Raw genomic sequence first — 27,440 nt, 5'->3', positions numbered from 1 at the left:
AAAGAGGCAGGTCAAGGTCATTTTGGAGTAATAGAATTGTTCTTTATCACGACTGTGGTGACAGATTCATGACTCTATGCTTTGTGGAGACCAATTGTACTGTATACCACAAAAAGTACATTTTACTGTATGCAAATTTTAAAAAATTGACCAGAATGTTGGGGGAACCCCACGTGGAATACAAACTAAGAAATAAGCCAAACTGTATTACAAGTGAATCATAGAATTATACTGAAAGACATAGAAAATAACCTAAGTAACTTTGGAAAGCAATTCTGAGTGCGTACTGTAAGACTAAGGACAGGTACTGTAGTAAGTAAATTTGCTCCTCACAGAGGTGGGGCTTAGTAGTTCTGAAACTGCTTGATGTGGGTACATACTAGGGTTGAAGAACAAGTAATTCTCATCAATCGCAGCAGGTATATTCTATAAATCACTGTAAACACTGAATTAGCGAATACCGAAAAATTGCTCCTAGAGGAAATACAGGGTTAGGGTCCTGTGAGCATCTGGTCACAACATTTTTTATCAATCAGTACATAACCTCGTGTGTATTTCTGTTTAAAGACACCTTATTTATCATATATTGCTGATTCATTAACACTGAACTCACACCCGGCAGTGCCATTACTCACGCTTGAATGAAGCTTCCCTAACCCAGGTGTTTCACTGTAAGACACGTCACGGCCTTCTTGTGCTTAGGAACATTAGACAGCTCTTCAGCACCACGCATGGGGCTCATTTTAAATGGCAAAATCACCAACAGAAAGCAAAAAAAGTAGAAAACGTGACACTAAATAGACTGCGAAGAGGACACTTTACAGTATGACAGCTAAAACAGGAAGGCAGAATGGAGCCCTGTTTGACCTCAGCTAGGAACAAACACAGTGGGCAGATGTTTTTGAAGCTCTGGGCACATCTCCAAATGACCACCAAAGTGCCATGAGTATTGATTTTGGGGTTACAGATTTTGATTAGTAGGAGAATTTGCAAATAGAGAATCCGTGAATAAAGAGAATCAACTGTATGCTGTGGATAATGAATCAACTGTATGCTGTGGATAATGAGAGCCAGATGAGGGGGACGGGATATCAACCCAACCACCTCCCTGAGGTCAGTTAACGTCTGCTGAGGGCACTAGACTCTCTGGAGTCAACCTCATCAACCAAGCATTCCCCACTCCTTTTACAAAGGCAAAAAGTGAGACCTGGGAAGCAAGTGACTTGTCCGGGTCACCCCTTAGACAGTCCTTTGTCTCCATTTCCTATAAGGACTCTGGGTTGCCTAGTTCACCTCTCCAGGATCTAGGGCCCTGAAGGCTGAGTAAGGGTGGGGATGAGGGTGTTAAGATGCTTGAAATCCAGTCCTCAGTTTACCCAGATGGCACGCTCTCCTACACTACCAATCGGCCAGAAAGAAACTCTAAACAGTGAGTGCAGGGCTGTCTCAGGCCTCTTCTCCTTTGCCAGCATTCACTCTCCAGGTAATCTCATCTATTCTCATTACTTTAAGTACCATCTATATGCAAATTTGTATCTCCAGCCAAGACCTCTTCCTCTGAACTCCACACTCCAATTTCCAGCTGCCTTCTTGATGCCACCTGGATATCTAAGGGGCTATCAGACCTAACATCTCTCGAAAGGAACTTTGATTCCCTCCCCAACCCTAATCCTTCTTCTTTCTTTCCCAGCCTAGTAAACGGTGGCTCTACTTGCTCAGGCCAAACCTGGGGCGTCTCCTTGATCCGTTCTTTCTCTCACATCCTATGTACAATCCAAGGACTTCCTGCCACCTCCATTGTGCCACTGCATTTGCAAACCTCCTGAACTGGGTTCGCTGCTTCCAGCCTTGCCCTGCACAGCCTGCCAAATGACAGCTAGAATTGTCATAAAATGTCATGTTGTGTCACTCCTCTGCTTAAAACCCTCCAAAGGCCTCCGTCTCACTCAGAGTGAAACCCAAGACCTGTAGACAACCCCAAGGCCTCAGCGAGCTCTGATCTCTCTGATCTCCGACCCCACCCCTCACCCTGCTCCAGCCACTTGAGCCCTGGCCGGTCCTGAGCAGCCAGGCACCCTCCCACTGGGCGTGTGCCCTTGGGTTCCCTCTGCCTGGGAAAGCTCTCTCTCCAGAGAGCAGGCTTGTGGCTTTTCAGCACTTTCCTACCTGATTCTGGACAAGCAGGAGAAGATCTGGGTGGGAAACCTTGGCTTGCCAGGGGTAGTCGGGCCTGCGCCTCCAGCCTCACGCTTTGCTGAGCTCTGCCTGAACGTCCCTTCCTCAGAATGCTCAGACCCCGTCGCCAATACTGCACCATCCCCGTCACTCTTACCCTCTCCTCCTGGTTGTTCTGAACGCTCCTTGCCTCCTTGCCGCCTGCTATGATATGTGTGTGAATTGTCTGTCTCCCTCCACTAGGTTGGAGGCTCGTGGCTAGTGTGTCCGCTGCTCTGTCCCCAGTAGCTGGCATGCTGCCGGGCACGAAGTCGGCTCTCCCAGGGAGACGGCAGCCAAGGAGGACAGCCCTGGATTTTCCCCAGGGGTGGAAAGTCTCGGCCCTCTGAGGGCCCCCAGAAGCACCCACCCCACCGCCAAGGCTGTGGGTGAAACAGGCCAGACTGTCCTAACAGCCTCGACCCAGAAAGGGCCCCGAAACTTTTAACGCGACAAAATGACAATGCAGCGGGTTGGGGTTTGGCACAGCTTCCGGTTCCCCCACCCCCCCATGGAATCAGGGGCCCCTGAGGCTGCAGAGGATCCTATTCCCCCCACCCAGACTCTGCCCCTCTTCCTGGAGCCAACTTCCTCCCACCCCCCACACATGTTCCCAGAGCTCATCTGGAACCTTCTGATTTGCATCTCCAAAGAAATAAAATACATTCCACTAAACGCTGTTTATTTTCCTCTGTTTGCCCGGGGCGGGCCTGTTGTGGCTTCCCACGCAGAGTGGATAATCAAGGCGGTTTCCGTGGCTGGGGAGCTGGGGACCTCAGGGGCCTCCACAATAAGAAAGAGGGGACCGCAGCTCCAGTTTGAAAGGAGAAGCGGGGAGAGGAAAGATAAACCGACAACAAAACCTGCCTGACACAATTATAGCCACATTTGCATAACAGAGACCGAGAGCTCCCTAGAAGGAGCGGTAATTAGATTCTCCAGTGATTAGGGACACTTTCCAGCCGTGGGGAGAGGAGATGGAAATCCAACCTTGAAGTGGAAAAAGAATGCACCGAATTCGGGATCGCTGGCGGGTGGCGGGAAAGGAGGGATCACAGACTGAGAGCTCATGGACTCTGGAATGACCCACAGACCTGCGGGGGAGTGTGCAGGCTGTACCCCAAAACAGCCGTGCCACCTCATGCCCCCGTAACCTCCCCATACCTGGTAAATGGGGGTTGGATGCTTAAAAGCGCCACCACTGGGAGCCGTGTGGAGGGAACACATGGGCAGGATGCTCACCTGGAAGACACCTTCCCCAGTTCCCTTCCCAGGGTGGGTCCTACAACGCCTGGCTGTGTCCCGTGGGAATCTATGGTGCGAAGTCGACCCCTGCACAAGCAGGTAGCTTTGGCGTTGAGGAGGCAGTGACCCTGGGGAGGGACAGAGGTGGGCAGTCTTGTGACTGGGGCGTATGAAGCAGAGGGAGGCCCAGGCGTGTGAGGAGACATGGTCTTAGGTCAGCTCTTTCTCTGCCAAGCCCCGATTCTCACTGTCGCCCCTTAAGAAAGTGTGACATCATAGGGTCACCCTGGATGCCATACTTGTGCATCTATAAAAACCATTTGCAAATGTGCACTCCCTATTATTAGCAACCAGTCATTGGTATTGTACCTCCTGCTGTCCGGGTTACGAGCTCCTTGATGACAGAAAGCAGATTTTTTATTATTTTTATTATCATTTTTAATTCCCGGCACTTGGCACATAGTGGATGATCAGGAAATGTTTAATGCATGACAATCATTCTGACACTTCCTCTCCAGTGCTGTGGGATTGGCTAATGGCAGGGGAGTCTTTCGAATCAGACAATTGCGGTCTAGGGCCATCATGACTCAGCAAAGGATTAAGAGACTCGGGGCTGTAATCCTCCTAGATGACTTCTGGGCAACGTCAGGATGTTGGAACCAATGCCCTGGGTTTCCAAAAACAGAGTGAATTGCAAAGAGGTTTCTTTAAAAGAAAACAGATTCATGTCATCCTTACCTCTAATCTGGACTCCAACATTAGAACCTAATTGCTATGATTAGAGAAGAATGAGTCAACATTTATTCTTTTTTTAAAGGGATGTGTTTGTGTGTGTGTGTGTGTTTCATTTAAGTTGTGGCTATGGAAGTATTTTTGCAAGTCAAGTACCAGCTGAAGCTAAGAGTTTGTGTTCAGCTGGTTTCCATGGTAATCTGTCAGCTTCCTTCACTTCCCTCTCTCCCCCCCTGTTATGGGGATACTCCTTTTCTAAGCAGGAGGGCCAAGATTGGTAGAAGAGAGAAAGCGACATTATCCACACCAGCCTCAACTGCTCCCAGACCCTGCAGCTGAGGGGTCACTGCAAACCCCGCGTGTCCATCACTGGGGAGCAGCGCTCGGAGCTGGGGGACAACGGGCCGCCCGCTCCCAGGTCACCTCCACCCCAGATTCCTGTTCGGCCCCGCCCCACCCTGACAGCCAGGCTGATGCTGTAGGCACAGCTGTGCCCAGGGACTTAATTACATGCTTGGGATTCTGTTCTCAAAGACCAGGTATTAGTTTTTAAAATAGAAAGCTGGCAAGGGGTTAAAAGGAAGACAAGAGCCGGGGAGAGGGAGAGAGAGGGAGAATGACAGAGACAGAGTTGGAAAAAGAGAACAACCTTTTGTTGTTTGGAGCAAACAACAGAGAGGACAGGTAGAGGCACAGGTCAGCAGACTGGGACTCGGGCTCAGAACAAACGTGGGTTTGGCCTAAACATTTCCCACTTTGCAGCTGACCCATTTGATAACACAAGGCGTATAAACTCATAAAACCTCCCCCTTTCCCCTGCAATATATAAAAAGAGGTCGCCAACCTTCTCTCTTAATAATTCTGATATAGTCAGTTATCTTCTTAGAGCAAGAAAATACATCTGAAGAATCACAGACTTCGGTTGTTTAAGCTACACAGCCAGGAACTGCTCTAAACCCATTTTGTGTTGATTAACTCATTCCATCCTGGCAAAAACCCCATGATGTGGGTACTATTAAGAGCCACCATGTTACAGAAATGGAAATGGAAGCACAGAGAGGTTAAGTAAATTGTTCAAGGTCACACAGCAAGCAAATGGTAGAGCCAGGATTCAAAGGTTCTGGGGTTTGTGATTGTAAATGTGACACTAAAGTGGCTGGAAGAGAACTTAGCAAACATCTCATCCACCCATCTCATTTAACTCAGAGGAACCCAAACCCCAGGGTTTGTGACTTACCCAAGGTCATACAGCTTGTGAGCAGCACATGCCATGGGCAAGTGCCCAGGTGATTAAGCCACAGCGGCTCCCACCCCTTCTGGAAAAGGTCAACGGGGGCAAAGTTCTTGCCTCCACCCCAGCTGCTGCCCGGTCCCGAGTTCCATGGCCCTTCCTGTCTTCCCTGTGAAGTGCCCCTTCCCAGATGTCCCCTGTCAGCCTGTCTAAGTCTCACCTCCCTGGGTGAAGGGGAGGAGGCTCTGCCCAGCAGTCCTGCGAAGAGTGACAGTGCCGCCCACCCCCCTGTCATCTCTGCCTCGCTTGTCCCTGTCAGACGCCTCCCAGCTCCCAGCTGTCTGTCAGCAGCTGCTCCGGGATATAAATAACCAGCCGTTGGCAGAGGTGCCCTGGCAGGGGGGGAGGGAGGAGCAGAGGGGGCTGGTGACAGGCAGTGAAGAGACACGAGGGTCCTCATTGGGCCTCAGATATTCCAAGCTGCTCCTCAGAGGGGTTATTTGGGGCCGGGAGGAGGAAACGGAATCTGGGCTTAGCAGGAAGCAGCTGAGTACAGGGGTGGAGGCCGGCGGGGCAGCCCTGTCATCGTGGCCCAGGCCTTCCAGCCACCGGGAGCTGGCGCAGACCGCGCTCCAGTCCTTCCCCCCATCCCGGGCTTCTCGAGGAAGCCTGTGGGGGCTCCTCACCCACAGCGTTTGCGGGGTGTGAGGATGCTAATTCTGCAGAGAGAAGACAACGCTGGAGAGGAGAGGGCCCCGGAGGCCCCGTGTGAGCACAGAGTGGGGGCAGAAATAAGAAGGAAAAGGAAAGTTTTAGCAGAACTGGAAGGATCAGAGAGTAATTTCAAATTCAACTAACATTTATCAATAATCAAACTAACATTTATCAGACCTCTCCCAGATGTTGGGTGTTTCCGTGCACATCACCTCATTTCATGGCCGCTGTAATCCCAGGGGTGGGGTCAGCCTGTTTTACAGATAAGGACCTAGGAGTGATAAGGAGAAGGAGAAAAGGCAGGGCTGCAAGACACCCTGGAGACCATCAAGTTCAGTCCCCACCTTCTGCTGCGGAGGCACAGAGAAGTTCGAGACAGGCCCAAAGATGCACAGCCAGGCAGTGGGGGGGGCTGGCGGGATGGGACTTGACAGCATCCCTAGGCCACCAGCCCCCGCTGCCCTCCTCTCGTTATGTGGTTGACAGCTGCAGGATTGCTACGGCAAGTCACCTTTGGAAAGTCACCTGAGTGCCCCTCTTGCTCAGGTAGAGTTAGGGGAGGGACCTATTTTCCTGGCTCCTCGGCGGCCACCCTGCTAACACCTCTTGAAATAGTGACGGTTTTCACACTGCAGTGTGCATCACAGTTGCCCGGAGGGTTGCTCAGAGAGCCGAGCCCTACCCAGAGTTTCTGAATCAGTAGGTGTATTGTTTGTATTTTTAACTTTCTCTATATTATGATGTTTTGATGTTTAACAACTTTTCTGGCTGGAGAGACTGCTCCTCCCTGAGCTAGGCAAATTCTAGGAGAGAGCAGAGGGCTCAGCCTTGGATATGCGAACTGGCCAACCCAGAGCTGGAACCCCTCTGTCTGACCCTTGTACCCCAGGAAGCGGCATTCCTCTGCTCTCACTTGAGTTGGGAGACCAGCCTGAGCAGGAGTAAGATCCCTCCCACTCCCCATCTCTATTAAAAATAGAAAAAAATTAGCCAGGCAACTAAAAATAGAAAAATTAGCCGGGTGTGCTGGCACGTGCCTGTAGTCCCAGCTACTCAGGAGGCTGAGGCAGGAGGATTGCTTGAGCCCAGGAGTTTGAGGTTGCTGTGAGTTAGGCTACACCATGACACTCTAGCCCAGGCAACAGAGTGAGACTCTGTCTCAAACAAACAAAAAAAAATTCCTCTGCCCTAATCACGCCAGGGCCAGTACCAGGCACCTAGGGACCACTTCTGTAGCTTAGAGCTTGTTGAAATTATCCACAGCGAAAGCCAATCCTAAGCTACTCGCCCTGCCCTGCCTCGCCCATGGAAACCCCAATACAGGCCAGGGCTCCTGCCCCTTCTGCCCCTGGACCACCCTGAAATGTCCCCCTAGGTCCCGTGTGCCATGCTGCGTCTCCTGTCTCAGGGACCTGTGAGTGTGGCAGACTTGGCCTCTCCGCGTCTCCTCTCGTGGCCGCACCTGACCGGCTGTCACATAACAGAGCACAGAACCGTAGGTCTGTGTGGAGCCCGAGGATCTGCAGTTCTAACGAGTTCCCGGGTGACGCTCCTGCCGCTGGTCCGGGGACCCTGCTCTGAGAACGGCTGGCACAGAGGGTTCACAGGTGGATGGGGAAGAAGAAGGCAGACTCGCACAGGGCCCAGGGAGCCCCTCGAAAAGAAAAGGATCCAGACACTGATCTCTTACTTACTCTAATTCAGGAGGGCCCGATGGACTGAGCTGGTAATGACCTTAGACTTCACTGTTGAGAACAGACACCAGGAGGCCCCGAGGGAGCTGCATCCTGACGGAGCCTGTAGGCAACGCTGAGCCAGGTGTGCTCCACAGACCAGCGGCACCAGCATCCCACGGAAGCTGCTAGAAATACCAATTATTGGGCCTCACCTAAGACCTACTGAATGGGAATGTCTGAGGGTGAGGCCCCCCAATCTGTGCCTGAAGAAGCCCCCCAGGGGGTTCTAGTACGAGTAGACCGTGGGCAGCACAGCCCCGTCATCTGTCCTCACACTGGAGCCCACATCACCTCGGGCACAGAGCGGGGCTGTGGCTAGAAACTCTCCCAGACTCAGCTGCTGAGCTGGTGACCTGTGGGGACAGTGGCGGAGCAGGTGAGTACAAGCTCATTCACAGGACATGGGGGCCCAGGGGTGGCACGTCCCTGTGTGGGCGTCTGACCAGCGAGGGCACGGAGACAGTAACGGGACAGCCTGTGTGAGCCCAAGGTGGAGCTGACATTTCGGGAGCAGTGATGGGACCGGGGACGGGGCAGGCTCTCCAGTGACCGTTCACTGGCCCCTCACACCGCACAAGCCCTGGGGCTTATCTGTCCATTGCCAGGGGACACGCTGGGGGGGGGCAGACATCTTGAAGGGCATCAAGAGAGATACTGGACTTCCTGCTCCGTGGGGCAGATGGTTGCTTAAAGGACTGATTTAAGTCTCAAAGATCTGTGACCTTCTTTGTACCCTAAGCTGACGAAATATGTCACACTGGTTATCTTTCCATAAATTTCGTGTTTTATCTGGGCCTCTAACAGAGAGTCGGCTCCTGGTGGTTGCAACTGAGCATTCTGACTGACGGTGACCCGCGGGTGAGGGCCGAGGAAGGAGGTCACCGTGGACAGGGGGCCCGGTCCAGCATCGTCACCCTGCCCTGAAACACTGCAGATTCCGAACCCAGAGGAGTGAAATGGAAGACGCCCCCGAGTACCTGGGGGTGACTGAGCCTCCCTCTCCCCACACCTGGCACCCACCTGCAGTTCCCAAGTGCCTCATGCCTCTGCTGAGGCCACCGCCCCAGTCTGGAACACCAGTGTCCACCCTGCCCAGATGACAAACACCTGTGTCTCTTTCAGGACTTGGCTTGGGGTCTTTCCTCTGACGATTTCCCAGACCTGCCCTCAGCCGGTGCTGCTCTTTCTCCCCATGCCCAGCTCGGCCCGCCTGTGCTCCTGTCACAGCACGACACATTCTGCTGCTGAACCGTGAGCTCCCTGAGGGCAAGGGCTGCCTCCTCTTTCCTTTTAAACTCAGCACCTCGAACCCTGAGCAAGACAGATACCACCCAGGTGGAGCTTATAATCAGGTGATTTTTTTAAATAACAATATCCAAATAAAGCAGTAAGCCCTCAGTGATGAGCTTTAAATGCCTGATAGTTTACCAATCACACTACCAGGACTTTAGCACCTAACCTGCTTAAAACAGACACTCGTGCCTGGGGGAGCTCCCGCCCCCAGGGAGTTCCAGTCTGGCAGAGGTGACACGTCTCTTGCCCTCGGGGAATTCCCAAAAGGATGGGTAAACATAATATATCAGTCATGACACTGTTTCCTGCCATTTATTGGTTTCTTTCTGTGTGATAGGAAATGTGGCCCCTGAAAGCCCAAGCCTAAATTGTCCTCCAGGGCACAGTGCAGAGAGAGTCCCACATCCTAATGTCAGCCAAGCCACTCCCTGTAGGCAGGTGGGACCCGCGGGAGAGGGGAGAGCAGGCCACCCCTTCGATCTACACAGAACGGGTTTACCAGAGGACAGAGTGCTGCTGGCGGGGGGGGGGGGGGGGGGGGGACAGCAAGTTGTGCTGGACAGAAAAATGCCACCCCCAGGGCTGCTGAGGAGGCTGGACCCATGAACCTGGCACAGAACACAGACGGGGGGGCACCACAGAAGCCAGTGCAGATCAGCACTCCTGGGGGTTCTTAAATGCTGAGAGGAATCCTGGTGTGTGAGGTCACATGGCGTTAAACCGGGAAAGCTCACAGGCAGAGAGAATCTTGACCAGGGATTGGAAGACAGAGAGCAGCAGGTCTTTCGGGGAGAGGAGGCTGATGGGTCCTTGCTGATGCAGGGGACAAGGACGGGGTGTGTCGAGGGAATACCTGGAAGAAGGAGAGGGCGGCTTCTCTCCAAGGGTGCTGGGACCTGAGCCCCCACCACTCCTGAAGACCTAGCCCGAGGCCCTTCACCCCCCTGCCCCAGGGACAGCATGGGACACTCCCCCTGCCCCAGTGGTTGCTCCCAGCTCTTGGGAACTTGCAGCCTTAGAAGAGAAACATGCACAGCTTTACTCCTTCCAGAGGGAGAAACAGAGAAGGGGGGTTTCAGTCCCATGGAAATTAGGAATAATGGTGGAGGGAGTGGGGAGGGAGGGTCAGGGGAGAGGGAGAGAAAGAGAAAGTGTCAGTGTATGGCCTGGTTAGTATTCGGTTGGGCGAGGGAGACAGACACACAGGTTTTCAGCCTGTGAAAGGAGCAGAGCATGGGGTGGAAGCGAAAACAGGGGCTGCCCTCACTGTTGTCATGGCAACACAGACAAATCCAACAGTGCCCGTAAACACCACTGTGTGTAAGCCTTTTACTAAGCCCAAGCCCCAGGACAGAAAGGGATGACCAGGGACAGCAGAGCCCCAGGTGTGAGGATCACCCCCAGAGAGCCCGCCCCTGTCCTGGCTGGGCACTGCACTGAGGCCCAGGGCCACCTGCCAGGGCTGAGGATGGGGCTTCCTTCCAGAGCGCCCCTCTGGCTTGGAGCAGACAGACGGAAGCTCCTCACACCAGTGCCTCATCCACGGAGAGGAATGCAGCAGCAGGCACGCGGTCTGCGTGCCAGGCGTGGCGGCCGTGGGCAGCAGGGGAGAGGTCTCCAGCAGGTGGGGCCACGAAACCCCAGGGGCTTGCCGCAGGACCACGGGCACAGCCTGCGCCATCCTTCCCCGGATGGGGTGTGCTGGGCTCCAGATGGACCCCAGGGAGGCAGATCTTCCCTCGGCTGGGGGAGGAGTCTATGCCAAGCACCCGCAAAGCCGAGCCTCCCCCGCTCGCCTGGCCCCCACTTCCTCAGCTCATCCTTGCCTCTCTCCCCGCCCACCATGTCCCCCCTTCCTCTTCCTCTTCCCCTCTCTGCCGTAGTCTGCCTCGTGTTCCCTGGGTTGCGCTCTTCTCCCTCTTCTCCCTCCCCACCTGCCTTCTCTCTGTTTAAATCAATACTGAAGCCAGAGGAGTAGGTGGAAAAATACTGCGCTGGGGACAGCAGGGAGGAACGTTTTGGCGTTAGGCCTTTGTCTTCTGCCACAGCACAACCGGAGCAGAGATCCTGGGAACATTAGCGCAGGGTACAAGTCACCCACGCGCCGGCACTCACAGCATGCACGGCAGCCTGACCACCCTTGCCTGGGCGGCAGGAGAAGAAAAGTCAGGGGACGGGAGAGGGGTCACACCCCTCTTGTGTACCACCCTACAGCTCACTGTGATTCCAGGCCCACAAGGAAACTGGAACTTTCCTAAGTTTGTTTCATCTTGGGATCAAGGAAACCCTAGGTATTCTGCCATTTGTAGTTTGACCAAAGCCAAAACTGAGTTATCACCCCGACTCCCCAGTTGAATTGTGTACTGATTGCCATGGGGAGGGGGAGGAGGGCTGGGTTCTGGCTCTTAGGGAGCTCCCACAGTTGCCAGGACACCTGCTCCAGGCCTGTGTGCTTGATGGCCCCCAAGCTGGGGCTGGAGGGGAGGACACGGGTCAGTCTCACATCTGGTGCTATGTGGGTTGGTAGGGAAGACTTTCTTTAGAGTTGAAACTCAAGATCAGTAACCGGGAAGGGTCCTTTGACTCCTATCCTGCTAAGACAGGAATCCTTCTCATGTTGTAAACCTACCCAGGGAGATAGAAGCTATTCCTAATGGCCCATAAACACTTTACTGAAGCTCATGGACCCTTCTCTTAGGGGAACAATTACCCACTGAGAAGTTCCTGTACCGGGGACAGCTACACTAGGCACAGGCTAGCTGAAGGGTGTCCCAGAATGTCACCATGGCCCCCCAAAGGGAACTGTTGACTCAGGAGACTCCTCCAAATAGACTCAGATTTATGTCTAGTCACCTTCAAGTCTCCTGGGTCCCAGAGTATGGGCTGAGGGTGGTAATGAGTGGGGCTGTCCCCCCAAGACAGTCCTGCTCCAGGGCCCCACTCTGTGGGGAAATATGGGTTCCTGGGCCCCCTGGACAACAGGGGTAGGGTGACTGTCAACCATTAATTAACAGCACTTGAGGCTGCATGTGCTGCGTGCATGTGTACTGTGTGTGCATGCACTTGCTCTCACTGGCTTGCATGTGATTAAAGGATTCTTTGTTTATCTGTGCATGAACGTCCATGGGTGGATTTTTTTTTTAACAGACAGGGTCTCGCTCTGTTGTCCAGGCTGGAGTGCACTGGTGCAATCACAGGTTACTGCCGCCTTGAACTTCCGGGCTCAAGTGCTCTTCCTGCCTCCGCCTCCCGAGTAGCTGGGACCAGAGGTGCACACCACCACGCCTGGCTACCACAGGTGTTTTTTATCGGCATGGCAAGGTGTAGCTGTGTGTATGCTTTGCATATTCGTGTTTGGGGAACTCTATGTAGGTACAGATGGATTCTGGACAACTGTGTCTGTGTGTGTGTAGAATGACTGAAACCCATACCTGCTACACAGAGAAAGAGAAAGAGAAAAGCAGGCTGGCCGGCACGGGCCGTGAGAGCATAGCCTGGGTAAGGCCTTATGGAGTACCTGGCTTCCTGCTCGTGTTCAGCGTGGTCTATCCCTGCTAATCATCATGATTGTGGTCGTTATAAAATCCTAGACGTTCCAGAGCACTTTCACTTTTCAGAGCTCTTTCTCATCTATTATCTCATTGATCCTCATAACGATTTCACGGAGATGCCTTTCCTGACTTCCAAGATAAAAGCTCTGAACTCAGAGAAGTTAAGTGACTTGCCTAAAGTCACAAAGCTCATTAGATTTGACAAAGTACTTCCTAGATGTTTCCAGCGGGTCAGATGTCATCTTTATCAAAGAGAAATGCCACACTGCTTTGCAGCTCGCTTATCTAATACATAACCGGTCCAGCGTGGTTCTAATACAGCCTGGAACTTGCCCCGAGCTCGGGCCAGGGTGAGACGTGAGTGCAGCTGCCATGCAGGATAGGGGAATAAGTAAAAAACTAAAATGCCTGGGAAGAACCAGCCCCCACAAGACTTGTCTCCTGCACCTCAATGTGAATTTATTTGCATGTACCCTCTCCCTGGGTCCCCTGGGTGTCCTTTTCCTGCCCATTAGCACCCTTGTGGCCGGGCCTTCTCCCAGAGCTAGAAGAGGGAGCAGGCCCAGTTCCTGCTCTCCACGCTCTCCTCATGTGGGCACGATACACGTACAAAATGACTTAACACAAAGAAAACACAGAAACAAACGCAGAGTAGTAACCCAGCTGTAGTAGCTTTACACAGGCGTGCAGGGGGCGGACAGAGGAGCAGAGAAACAGGGCCGGGGTGCTGAGTCAGGGCAGCGGTGTTCCTGGTGTTCCATGTCCAGGAACTGGACCTACGACCCCAGGCCCTCGCATGCAGTGAGGCACTGTGTGGATGCCTTAGGCCCCACGGACTTTGACCCGTGGCCTGAGGCTCCCGTGGGGTCTAGAGCAGGAAGGTAAAGGGGCAGGAGACCAGACAGATTGTCCCCGAAGAGGGCCAGAACAGGCGCTTCCAGATAGGCCTTGGGCCAGCCACCTCCCGTGGCCAGAGAAGCAGTCAGTGGCTGCCAGCAGGCTAGGCCTGCCTGCCAGAGCCTCACGCTGCACCAGGACTCGTCCTCCGTTCCACAGAGCTCTCTCTCCCTTAGATCAACTGGCCCCCACGGTACGAGGGGGGACACTGAGCCCAGAGCACGCGGACCCGTGTGGGGCCACACTGGACTCCTGGTAGCCGGCCCTCTTGCCTCCTCCTTGCAGCGCTCCCGCCCCACTGGCCTCATCTGAGGTCTTCTGGAGGTTGATTTAAATCAAGCTTTTATAATAATAATAAAAAAAAAACCCATCCCTACCTTGCATCCCTCGGTTTATTTTCCCCGGGCTCCAGTTCCCTGCTTGTAATTTGGATCGCCCCGAAAAGATATAAACATCTCTCTGCTTGAAGAGCCTCCGAGGAGCCAGCGGCTCTCTGGCCCTGCCGTGGTCAGAGAAAGCACGTGGGGGTGCAGGGGAGAACGCAGCCCTCCCAGCCCTGGCCCTGAGTCCGAGTGTCCCCACGGCAGGACTGAGGCCCAGGGGGCTGGAGGGGATGGGCCCTGACCGGCTTGGGGGCCTGCAGGGGCAGAGGATAGAAGCCCTTCTGCTCCCTGCCCGTGGCTGTTCCTGCAGTTTATAGCCGAGCACCTAATTTATAAGCTGTTTTTACTGCTGTTGTCAAACAGCCACAAACCAAAGAAATAAAGTAGCCAGGGGAACAATGTCTCCCCTCCACCTCGGCCCTCCCAGCCTGTCTGCTCTGTCAGGGCCTCTGGGGGCTGGACAGCCGAGGTCCCCAGTGACAGAGCCCCAAAGTGATTCCCTCGGGGCCCTGAGAGGCGGGTGGGGACACCCAGGGAAGAAGCTCCCAGGTTCCCTCCAGAGAAATGAGGACGTGTTCACACCTCGCTGCCTCCTGGCTGGGTGTACCTGGAAACTGCTCGGAGAAATTTATGTGGCTACCTCGCTGACTTCTCCCTGGTGCCGAGGGAGAAGGGCCGAGGGTGATGTCCGGCGGAAGGAAGCAATGACAACATCATCACCCCGGGGCTGCGTCCTGCCCAGGGGCAGCCCAGCCGTCACTCTGCCCACCCAAGCCCTCCTGGCCCCTCCTGCACATCAGCTCCTGGTGGCCAGACTAGCACCTGGCCTCGCGGTGCTGTTCCCTGTGGAATGGTGCCTGGCTCGTGTCTTCTGCAACACGATACCTCAGGGTGCTTTGATGTCCCCCTTCTCCTCACTGCTGGGCCAGGCCCACAGCTGGCAGGTGATCAATGAATACATGAGCGATTGAACTGAGTGATTCTGGGAAGGAAACGGGGCAAGAGCACAGGAAGGAGGCAGCAGGTGGGCAAGAGGGTGGCACCCCAGGTACCCCTGGTGACACCCATGACACTAGGGCTGGAGACGTTAGCCATTTCTGACAGTGACTCGTCTATACTCTGCTTCTGTGGTGGGCCTGGAACACGTGGTGTGTTTGGTCAGGCGTTGAGAGCCCCAGAAGGTCCCTCTGCAGTGAGAAGTGTCACAGTGCAGCCTCCTGTTAATCACACTGGAGGACCACAGAGGAGAGGGACCACAGAGAAGAGGGACCCAGATCTCCAGGAATGCGGCACAGAGGAGGCAACGCTTTGAGCTGAGCATAGAAGACTGGGTTTCCTGGCTAGAGAATAGGAGGCAGCTCTTTCAAGCCATGAAAAGCAGGGTAGGTCATGGTTACTCTGCCGCTGAATCCCGTTTGCTATGGCTCACACGGATAACCAGCTCTAGCCACAGCTCGGGATCAAGACCGCCCTCTCTCCATAGCCACTCAAGGCTCATCTGGATGCATTCAAAAACCCCTCTCCCACAGGAACACTCATACACTGCTGGTGGGACTGCAAAAGAGTGCAACCCCTGTGGAAAGCAATATGGAGATACCTTGAACAGATACAAGTAGACCTGCCATTTGATCCAGCAATCCCATCATTGAGCATCTACCCAAAAGAACAAAAGACATTCTATAACAAAGACATCTGCACCCGAATGTTTATAGCAGCACAATTCACAATTGCTAAGACGTGGAAACAACCCAAGTGCCCATCAGTACATGAGTGGATTAATAAAATGTGGTATATGTATACCATGGAGTGCTACTCAGCTATAAGAAACCATGGTGATATAGCACCTCTTGTATTTTCCTGGATAGAGCTGGAACCCATTCTACTAAGTGCAGTATCCCAAGAATGGAAAAATAAGCACCACATGTACTCACCATCAAATTGGTTTCACTGATCATCACCTAAGAGCACATTTAGCAATAACATCAATCGGGTGTCAGGCAGATGTGGGGGGGAGGGGATGGGTGTATACATACATAGTGAGTGTTAAGCGCACCGTTTAGGGGATGGACACGCTTGAAGTTCTGATTCGGGCGGGAGGCAAGGGCAATATATGTAACCTAAACTTTTCTAGCCCCATAATATGCTGAAATTAAAAAAAAAAATCCCTCTCCCTGGAACTGCCAGCCTCTGGCACTCTCCTCTCCGCATTCTTTCACCCAAACACAGATGGACACAGAACCCCTCCCCCTCCTCCTTCTAGCCCAGGCCTCCTTCTGCTGACAGGACTACACCGGGTTCCCCCCATCTCTCTTCATTACAGCCTTTTGCTCTTAACCAGCGTCGCTCCCCACCTCTCCTACCCATCCACCGCAGCCCCCGTTAGCCTGACACTCATCCAACAACTCTGTGTGGGCCCACTCCGTATAAGGAGAGGTGCTGACGAGGTAACCTTGACTGACATGTCATCTCTGTCCTTGAGAAGTTGAGTAGAAAAATCATGGCATGATGACCAAGAGTGATATCAAAGACCCCATATCTGAACCACCTCGTTACAAGGAAACCGGGAGAGGTTAAGTGACTTGCAGCCTCTCAGAGCAGCACAGCAAAGCGAGGGCTAGACCGTTGCAACCTTCCTAGAATTATATTGTAATAGGTATGGATTTGGTGTCAGATAAGACAGACCTGGGCGTGACTCCTGGTGCTGCCATGTCCTGGCTGTGTGACGCTGGGGATGTTACCCAGCGTGTCTGAGCCTTAGTTTCTTCCCATGTAAAAAAGGAGCCGATGCCTTGCTTATAGGCTGATTGTAAGCATCGGGGTAAGATGAGGTAAAGCGCCGGGCACTAGAACGAATTCGGTAGATGGTAGCTTACAGGAGTGGAAGAGAAAGGAGAAGGAAAAACAATAATAGTAACTATTAATAACATTACTGTGTCAGGGACTCTGCATGTGCTTTCTCACTCAACCCTCTGAAGCAGGCACTTTCCATTTTTAGAACAGTTGCAGAAAATGAGAGTCAGAGAACGCAAGGAACTCGCCCAGGGTTACCCAGCTGAGCTGGGGAGAGGCCCTGCCTGTGCCACCTTGGCCCACTCTGCCTCCTGTGCAATTCCTCCGACTTTCAACATAGAAACATTTGTCGAGTCCCTGAGGTTTACAAAGCACTCTGGGAATACGGAGCAGAATAAAGCAAAATCCTTGCTCTCTAGGAACTTGCAGTTTAAGGAGAAAGGACATAAATATTAAAAGATAACTGACAGTCCAAGTCAATGCCAAATTGGTCCCATGTGAGTTCCAACCCAGGAAGGATCACAGGAAGTTGGAGTAATCAGGGAAGGCTTCACAGAGGAGGCAGGGACTCCAGATGGGCTTTGAAGGATGGAAATGTTGGAGAAAAATGGGGATATAGGGATAGACAGTCCCGCAGGTAGAAATGGAATAAGCAATGGCCCTGGGGCAGGATTAGTCTCAGTATGGAGAGGGGTTATTGAGTCCCACATTTCCATAACCATCTTTTCATTCACTTGCTCATCTCTTTACTCATTCATTCATTCAACAAATATTTCTCGAGCACCTACTATTTGTCAGGCATTGTGCTAAACCTTGGCAAGAACACAATTCTCAACTCAGCCTAGTTGGCAAGAGCAACAGTGCGATGTGAAAACACTAAGAGAGAAGAGTACAGGGTGCTAGACAAGTACAGGAGGGGCCCTTCACCCATCCTTGTGGGGTCAGGCAAGGTTTTCTAGAGGGAGTGGTGTCTAAGCTGAAACACAAGGGACACATATATGGAATGATTTTAAAACATTCATAGTCACCACCCTCATGATCAGCATTGTCAAAATAACTTCCATTTCTTGGGGCCTCTCTGAGTGTCAGGGACTGGATTAGGTACTTTACATGTATTCTCTTCTGATACTCGTGGCAACCTTATGAGCTAGGGGCCATTCATTACCCCTATTTAGAGATGAAGAAACGGAAGTTAAGAGTGTTTACAAGACTTGCCTGCAGTCACATGGCCAGGAAGTGGTGGGGACAGGCCTCAGCCTCTGTGTCCTTAGCCACCCACCGGGCGAGGGGCCTGGAGAAGTGTGCTCAGTCCCGCTGGGTGAGTGCGCGTGTGTTGGGAAGGTGTGTGTTTAACCCACTGACAATGTTTCCAGTTTGAGTACTCCCCGCATAATGACAGCTGCCACACCCGCAGAGGCTCCGCCTTCCTGCCCCTGGAAGGGGCTGATCCTTCAGAGTGGGAAGCTGGTGTTCCAAAATGCCAGAGCACCGCAAGGCAAAGAGCTTTAGAAGGGCCAAAGACATCTCTCTCTCTCTCTCTCTTTTTAGCATTTGCTACCCCTCAGCCCCTCCCGAAGACCTGGTGCCGTGGGAAATAGAGAGTGGAGGCACAGACCCTAAGTTTTTGCCAGGACAGTTCAGGGGAAGTCCCACATCCTATAGTCACCAAACTCTCCCAGTTAACAAGCCAGAACTGCCAACCCGAAATCAACTTACGGAACTCGTGCTCCAAGAGAGGCAGCGTGAAGTAGCAGGCTGGGTTGCAGACAGGTCTGCCCTTGGCCATTGTGGGGTCTCAGCATCCTCACCCACAAAATGAGGGGCTCTGTCCAGGCAAGTCTAGTCTGTTTGTAAGGAGATGGGGAGAAGGGTGAGGTGCTCTCCTGGCTCATTGTCTGCCTTCCCGGGAGCCCCACAAAATCAGGTTGCAAAAGATGGGGTGAGCCTAGATGAGGGGACAGCGAAGTGTGATAGAGCAGGAAAAAGCCCATGTCTTTCCCTTCCAGAGATTAGCGGGGGAAGAGAGAGCTGAGCTCCTGGGTTGTAGGGATGGGGTGAGGGTGACTAAATGAATCAAGTCTTGGAATGGCTCTTGCAGCCGCCTGGGAAGGAAGCATTATGTACTCCATGCCAACTGCAGGGCGGGGCCCGGGTCACCAGGAGCCACACCACGGGTTCAGGAAATGCAGACTTGGCCCCAGAATAAAGCAACCACAGAATGAAAGTCCTATGATAATTGAATTCAGGATTGTCCTTAAACTTGAAGGCGAAGCTGATTAGGCTTAGGATAAACAAATAAACAAAATAAGTTTATAGTCCTACTTCCCAGGGAAGATAATCCACTTAGAATACATCCCCTAAGAGGAGGCACAGGCTAGAAATATACAGAGCTCCAAAACAAGATTATGATGATTTGGGAAAATGGATTCATTGTAGGTTAGAATAAGAACTAAAGTATTTTAACTAGATTCCGAATACTTGAGAATGCCAGAAGAATCTTGCCCTTCCAAAACCACCCCGAACATCATGCCAGAGATCAAAGGCAGACCGGGGGCTGACAAACAGTGCTAACATAAAAGCTGAAGTTTCTTTTTTAAAAAAAAATATTTTATTTTGAAATAGTTATAGATTCATGGGAAGTTGAAAAAATAGTAGAGAGAAATTCCGTGTACCCTTCACCCGGTTTTCCCCAATGGCAACATCTTATATAACTATAGCACAAGAAATAACAAAGCTGGGAAACGGACATTGGAACAATCCACAGATGTCACCAGTTATACATGCACTCATTTCTGTGTGTGTATGTTTTCTATGCAATTTTATCACATGTAAAGATTTGTGTAATCACCACCAAAATCAAGACGCAGAACTATTCCATTCACAAAGATCCGCTGCGCTATCCCTTTATAGGCACACCATACCGTTGCTCCCCAGGCCCTGGCAACCACGAATCTGTTCTCCATCTGTATAATTTTGTCATTTTGAGACTGTCATAGGAATGGAATCATGCAGTACCTTTGAAATTAGCTCTTTTTCACTCAACATAATGCCTTTGAGATAGATCTGTCCAAGTTGTTGGGTGTGTCAATGGTTCATTCCTTTTTGCTGTGGAGTAGTATTCGGTGGCAACAATGTACTACAGTTTGTCTAATCGTTCACCCACTGAATGACATTTGGGTTGTTTCCAGTTTAGGGTCATTAAAAATAAAACTGCTATGAACAATCATGTACAGGTTTTTGTGTGAACATGTTTTCATCTCTTTGGGACAAATGGCTGGATCATATGGTTAAGTAAGTGTTTAGCTTTTAAGAAACTGCAGCTGGGGGCAAAGGGACAGACTGGAATACCTGGGAACTGTGGGGGTCTCCATCGCATGGTCAGAGGTGTCTGCTAAGGCTCGGCTGGGGCCCGGCGGGGAAAGGCACAGACACTTACTGCCCTAGAGAGACTGAGGCTGACACAGGTGGGAAATGATCGCCGGCAATTGGAACGAAGAGTGATCTAAACTCCAAAGCTATTCAAAGCAACCCAGGGAGAACTCAGAAACACATTTTAATCAGCAGAGTGATACTGGCCTCCAATAAACCCCTAGCAATGCTAGAAAGATGGGCTTCCTGGAATGATTTTCAAGCCATAATAATGTGCTGGTAAATCCGAATCCTGCACATAAAGAGCACAATCGAAGAGGCCTAATTGTTCACTAAGGAGTTCTGTGGTCCAGCCCAGCCCCCCGCCCCCCCCCACCCCCGACTCTGCCTCACCTGACTGGAGGAGCTGCCACGTGGAGGGCACTGGCTCATTCATTTACTCCCTCAATAAACATTTGTTGAAGCCCTACTATGTGCACAGCACTGTGCTAGGCCTCCGACCAGAACAAAAGAAGCCCGTACCTGGACAGGTGGTCACATTTGGAAGTGAAACGTAAGTTCCGCCAAACAAGAAGACATTGAGGGCTGAGGTCTTGCCAAGTTCTAGGATACCCTAAGAAAATGTGCATCTCACCCGCTAGGGTTTTAACAGAGGGCAGACCACAGGGTATGCTGACAAAGCAAGGGTCAGGGACCTTAGGAACAATGGCTAACACCTATTGATCACTTCGTCAGGTGCCAGGCACCTGCTCTGTGCCAAGCATGGTGCAATGATTTAATACCCTAAGATTTATGCAACATTTACTCATTAATTTCCTACTATGTGCCAGAATGAATACAGAAAGCCCTAATTTCACGGAACGGGGAGTGCTACTTGGACAAGAGACAAAAGCTTCCTTGAACAGTCCCAGCTGACATGGCCAACGCTCTTCTGACTTCCTGTGCTAGACACTGGGGCAGCAGCTCAGTGACTCTCCAATGGGGAGGGTTTGGGAAGCTTAATCTCCAATGTGGGACTTACGTAGCATTTGAAAAAGTACATTGAAAATGATACTATTGTTCTATACTTGGAAAATAAAAATTGTTTTATTTTCATAATAAAAAACTAGAGTAAGTTGGGCTTGATAAAATGGTCTAGTGCAGATACAGAGAAAAGCACTAACTTTCTATTGAGAACAAAGTTCTGGAACAAAATGCAGCAGAATCTCTGAAACGATGTGTGGTATTCTATGTTTATCACAAAGAGAGTTTGAGTGAAAAGAAAAAGAAACATTGGTATTAGGGGGCTATCATATTCACCCTGACCCTACCCACTTTCTCAGATGATAGACCCTCTCCCCAAACAAAGTCAGAAAGCACAACCTTCAGAACCCCAGGCAGGGGGCCTTAGATGCCTCTTGCCCCGTTTTTCTTTGATTAACACCGTCCCCTTCCTCCATGAAATAAATTCTTTGTGAATTTCAGGTTGTTCCCCTTTTCTCTGAAGGTTGTGCAAGGAAGAAAAGCACATGTCGTTTTGGAAACCGCCTGGATCCAGACATGGCTGAAAACTCCCCTGTGTGGGTGGATTTGTCCGAGGGTCTGCCTGGCTGGCAGGGGTCCCGCAGCACAAAGCAGCCCCTTCGGCACACGGCACATGCCGTAGTCGGTGAGCAAGAAGGTTAGGTAGTGGGCAGCATAGGGTCTCCATCCTGAAGCACCCACAAAACAGCATCTGGCAGCCCCCAAAATGTTCTGAACTTCAATCAGTGGAAAAGGAGCAAGATCAGCTTCTTCTCTTTGTCCTTAAGAAAAAAAAAAAAAGATACATTCCAGATAATTTCACCGTGATGAAAGAGGAAGAAGCGCTGAAGTAGCAAAGGAAATAAATTAACGCCATCTCAGCTAAAATCACACACAATTAAAACCTGGATCTGAATGTACTTTCCTGTGCAGAGAGAGCAGCTTGAAAATGACATGCATTAGTCATTCATTCCAGCCACCCGACTCAGTGTGTGGGGATACCACATCATCTCTGAAATGGCAGGGCGGCAGGGAAGGAGAGGGGGGCTGGGTTCCTGACCCTGGCCCTCAGCTTTCTGTTCTCCCACCTGGAGTCTGAAAATCCCACTGCTCTGTGGCGAAGGCATCCCGGTGAGCCGGGTGGGCAGGTGGGAAGGGGTCTCTCTCCAGAGGCCATTTCACCATCTTCCCTTCCAGGGTGGGGTCTGTCCAGGCAACAGCAGGGGCCTGGGGCCCATGAAGGGATTTGGCCCAATAGCCACTCATGCAGAAGGCACAGCAATGGCCCCAGCTCCTAGATGCTCTGTCCGGGGTCCTGACCTTCAAGAAGGTGGCCCAGCGTTTGGGGTTCCCCCATCTCCTGCCCTCAGTCTCCCTCAGCTCAGGAAGATGGGAGTTTCTCCCCTTTTTATTCCCACTTTTTTTCTTCCTCTTTTCTTTTTTCTTCTTTTAGAAAAGAAAAATCTCCAGCAAAGGAGATGGATTAATATACCTGAAAAAAAGGAGACAGAAAAGACTTCACAAACCAAAAGGTCCCCAGGTGGCCGCATACAGAGGCTTGTGACCAGAGATGGGCTGTTCCTCATCTCCCCTGGGGTTGACGCAGGAAGGAATGTGATTCGTGGCAGGAGAAGCAATAAGGATAAAATACAAGGATGAGCTTTCTGACAGTCAAGATTTTAATCCCTTTGACAAGTGGCTCTCAGGGATTGTGGGATCTCTTTTCCAGGAGAGGCGGGAGAGTCATGGGAGGGAAAAGAAAGGGAAAAAAACCCAAACCGAAACCAGTGGACTTGGAGTCAGAGGACACACGGCTGAGTCTGGTTCTGGCCTCTTGCTAGCTGGGGAAGTGGCCCCTGGAAGCCTCATCAAGAGGGAATGAGACCTCCAGACCCTCCCAGCACAGAGTCAGGGCTCAGTTTTACCCAAGTTGCTCATCATGCAGGCCGGCTCCTACGGACAGGGGAACGGACCGAGCTGACCTCTGCCTGAAGAAATGCTTCATCTGGGAACAGGACTGTGCTCAGCCCTCTCTCCCTCTGTCCATTCTGTGGCCTGTGTGTCAGGATCCAGGCCCCAGGACGCTTGCCTTAGGCTGCCCAGCAGGGCTGGGACTAGGGTGAGGTCAGGGAGGCGCTCACTCTCGGGTCCTGCAAGTGCAGAGTCAGCACCTCAAAGTGAATGCTTAAATTAATGCCTACGTGTGTGCCCCAGGCATCTCGTTGGCGTGGTTGAGTCCTAGCCCTGCTGCTCAGCCCTCAGCCTTTACTGTTCAATGTGTTTCTGGACAGGAAGAATGCCACAGCTCCTGATAAAGCTACAGTCCCCAGGGGGTCACATGGACTCAGTTTTTACTGATTCACTTCTTCCTAAGCCTACAGAGGTGAGAGGAGAGGACAAGGCGAGACAAGCCAAAGGCATAAAGTCAACAATTTTTGATTGATCCAGGGACACTTCACATGTTCACCCCCTGCCCTGAGCCCTCCTGGGTGGGGACTGGCATCCAGGGGATAGGGGCTGGGAGGGGGTGGGGGGATATATGGGAGGATTCTGCCCTATGCAGAGAGAGTTTATGGGAAATCTGTCCTGCATGGGACGCTCTGGGGAAATAGCAATGAATGATACAGTTCCCATGGAAGTTTATCACTTGGAAGCAGGAGACCCAGGGAAAGTGACTTTTCAGGCAAAGTGCAAATGATTACAAATAAACATAAAGTATTAATAGCATAAACCAAGGCTGTTCTTGCAGAAGGGAAATGGAGTGGAGTGATCAGAACCAGGAACAAAGGATGGAAAGGTTTCTGGAAGGAGATGAATTTTCTCCACAGTTTGTAGCATTCCTCGAAACGTGGTCTTTGGACCACCTGCCTCAGAATCACCTGAGGAGATGCTCAAAAATGCAGTTCATGAGCGGCGCTCGGGACCTACCCAGGAATCTGCATTTTAGTCAGTTCTTCAAGTGTCTCTTCGGCACACACAGTTTCAGAAACACAAGTTTAGAAAGTGAAAACAGACCGCGGTGGTAGCTGCCGGCACAGACCGCAGGAAAGATCTCTGGAGCCCCCTGCGAGCTCTAAGATGTATGTTGGAATTAATTCAAATATTGGAAGGAGGACCATAAAGACATCTTTCTGTGAGAGAAAAATACGAAGGGAACTACAGGGGTCAGAGACAGTGCAGAGAGGACAGGATCAGGGTCCACAGAGTGCCATGTTCTCTGTCATGGGAACCATTTCTGAAGTGAGATGTTCAGAAATGAATAGAATCTGGTTGGAAAAGAAGACAATCAACAGATGTAATGTATTCTAAATGTGGGATAACCCATGTGTATTTTATTTGTAGGCTTTGGAAATAAATATTCAAGGTCTGATAGTGACCTCTGTAAAGATACACACTGAGCACCATGACTCAGTACACACACATATGTTTGCATGAAAATGGAAGAAAAGTATTAATGAAATATGTTCCTATTTCATTTTAATTTCAGTTTTTAAATTTTATTTAAAAAATGTATTTATTTTAAAAAGCGCCTCCTGTAACCCACTAATGGGACTTCACCTGCAGCTTGAAAACCATAGAATCAGATGGGAGGTGGGTGACGAGCACTTAGGGACAACGTCTGCTTGACAGCTTGTGAGTTACAGTGAGGTGGGTCAAAAGTCAAGTCAAAAGGTCTTTGAGGGTCCCTGGGACTGACCTCTCAGGAAGCCTAACCGTTCTTTCCTGGATCAAGTATCTTCTAGCAATTTCCTCCCTCAGAAAGCCTTTCTGGATCCGCACTCCAAGAAGTGCTCTCCAAGCCCTGTCAATGTCCCCCAGTCCTGGCTGGTCTGCTTTCAAATGTGCCATGGGGCACAAAACACTTGTCCCAGCTTCAGACCTCTGAGCGTCTCCCTCTTGGCAGGTACAGGTTCTGGGTGGAGGAAGGGGCACCTCCCCAGTCCTTTCCATGGCTGTCTCTCCCCAAAACAGCATTTCCCTCAGGAATCTTTTGAATATGTTAAATTAAGCAGAATGGGATTTGGTTACCCTATTGCCTGGTTTAACTGTTTTAGATACTCAGATTCAGTTTAAGAAATACAGAGTACAGGTGTATCATTTGCAGTGGATTAAACACGGTGTCTATGCTTATGCCTATGAAAAGTTGGGCACCGGGACCTTGGTGAGGAATGTAATTTCCATTATCACGTTGTTTCTGGGCAAAGACAGATTCAACCTCCATCACTGTCACCTGCAGTCCCTTTTCCAGGAATATAACCCAAGATAAACTTGGGGACTCCTGCAGTTCCACACAGCTCTGCCATCTGCAGTGTACGTCCTGCGGCCTTTCTGGTTCTCTGGGGTCCAAGGGTATTTGTGGATCCTAGGAGCTCCCTGAGGGCAGGGGCTCAGGGAAGATCCCAGTTTTGTGGGGCCCTCTTAAGAAAAAAAGCACAAAATTACAATTACAAAATTAAGTTCACTGGTGATATTTACTTAGAACTAGAAAGAAGATCACAACCATTTGCACGAGCCTTGGAAATTCAGGTCCCTTTCTTCTGACATTTCTTCATTCAGTTTATCAGAAATGCTTACATAAAAAGGCTTCCTGTTTATAAACTGGCTTCCCCTTCCCATCTAGAACATTCTACAACTCCCAGCTCTCGTAGCCCACTCTCTTCCAACTGTCCTGTAAGTTGAGGAGCACTAAAGCTAAGCTCTGTAAGCTTCACCTTGAATCTGCCTCTGGTAGAGACCCTGTGTTCTGCTTTCACTTGTCGTTCCCCAATAGCCCCGAGTACAAGGCTGTGCACGTGGTAAGCACAGGCACAGGTCAAAGAGCAGTGGACACACCCAGGCCAGTGTGCCGCAAAGCAAGGTCCATCCGGTCACCCAAGCCAGAATCACCTAAAGCCTTCATCCAAAACGCAGACTCCAAGAACTACAGAGTCCGACTCTGGGGTAGGACCTGAGAGTCTGCATTTGTACACATGCTCCAGATGATTCTGAGCACCCAGGCGCTCTAGGGTCACACTCTCTGCCTGGTGGGGTCACTGGTGGGACGACAGTCCTCAGTGTCTCCCAAGGTCCCACTCTGCATCTCCTGAGGTGGGGGCTGAGCAGGGACTGTATCCAGCAGTGGAATGTGGTACCACAATCTCCCGCCTCCCTTCTCTGACTTGGCTCATGTGACAGACTCCAGGAGGAGCCCTCCTCCCCTCCCACCCACCCCCACCAGTTCGGCATCCCAACCCCTACCCGAAAGAGCCACTGGGAGCTGAGCCAAGCATCTTTTCTAGAGGCATGTAATCCCAGCACCCCTCTCCCCAGATGCTCTGATGTCACAGGGTTCCAGGCTTCCTGGTGGAAAATTGTGCATGTCCAAGCCCAGAGATTAAACTTAGAGGGTGAAAGGTCAATAACAGGATCATTAAATCCTCTGGGTAACTACCTAAGAGCTTCCAAAAGACTGTGAATTGAGTCCCCAGCCTTTTCCAGGAAAGTATCTGACTCAGAATGGCATACCATTTACTGAGATGCATTACATGCCAGACATGTGCAGTCCCCATGACATCGCACAACAATCCTATGACTATGAATTAATACCCTTATTGCTATCCTCATCCTAAAAAAGTGCTAGGGGCAGTTGGCTTGGTGTTTGGACTCTGCCACTGGATGACCCTGAGTTCAGATCTCAGCTCTGTTATATACTAGTTAGGCAAACATTGGACCTTATTTTTCTCCAGAGTCCTACATGGAGGAATTTTTGATGACATGATGCATAAATGTGCTTAGCACCCTGCCTGGCATGTAGTAGGTGCTCAATAAGTATTAACTGCTATTCTTGAATTAATATTTTTACCCAGGAAATAATCAGAGCTCAGGAAAATTCAGTACGCTTCCAGAAGCACAGAATAAGTGGACAGAGTAAGTCGACACGCAGACTTTCAAACCCAGATCGCTGGCTCTAAAAGCTATGTTCTTTCCTCAATCCCATTGGGTGGTAAGAAATTCAGAGTCAGCTCAAGAGAAGGCTTCCCCCACTCTCTCCCAGCTGATGCAATTCCTTTATGCCTCACCCAGCTTGTCTTACAGGGTCTGCATTCAGGGATCAGCCACTAGGCAAATGTTACTTGTTTTCGTCCCACTTATCCTTTCAATAATCGGTTATTGAGCACCTACTGTAAGGCACTAGTCTTGCCTCGATGCTGTGTAAGACCGTCTTAGCCTCTAGAAGTTTGCCCTCTGGTTGGGAGGCATGCACACAGGCAGCACGCATAGGTATCCGGATGCTGGGGCGCGG

This window comes from Lemur catta, chromosome 23 (genome assembly GCF_020740605.2).
Source record: "Lemur catta isolate mLemCat1 chromosome 23, mLemCat1.pri, whole genome shotgun sequence".
Classification (NCBI taxonomy): Eukaryota; Metazoa; Chordata; class Mammalia; order Primates; family Lemuridae; genus Lemur; species Lemur catta.
This window is presented reverse-complemented; position numbering follows the sequence as displayed.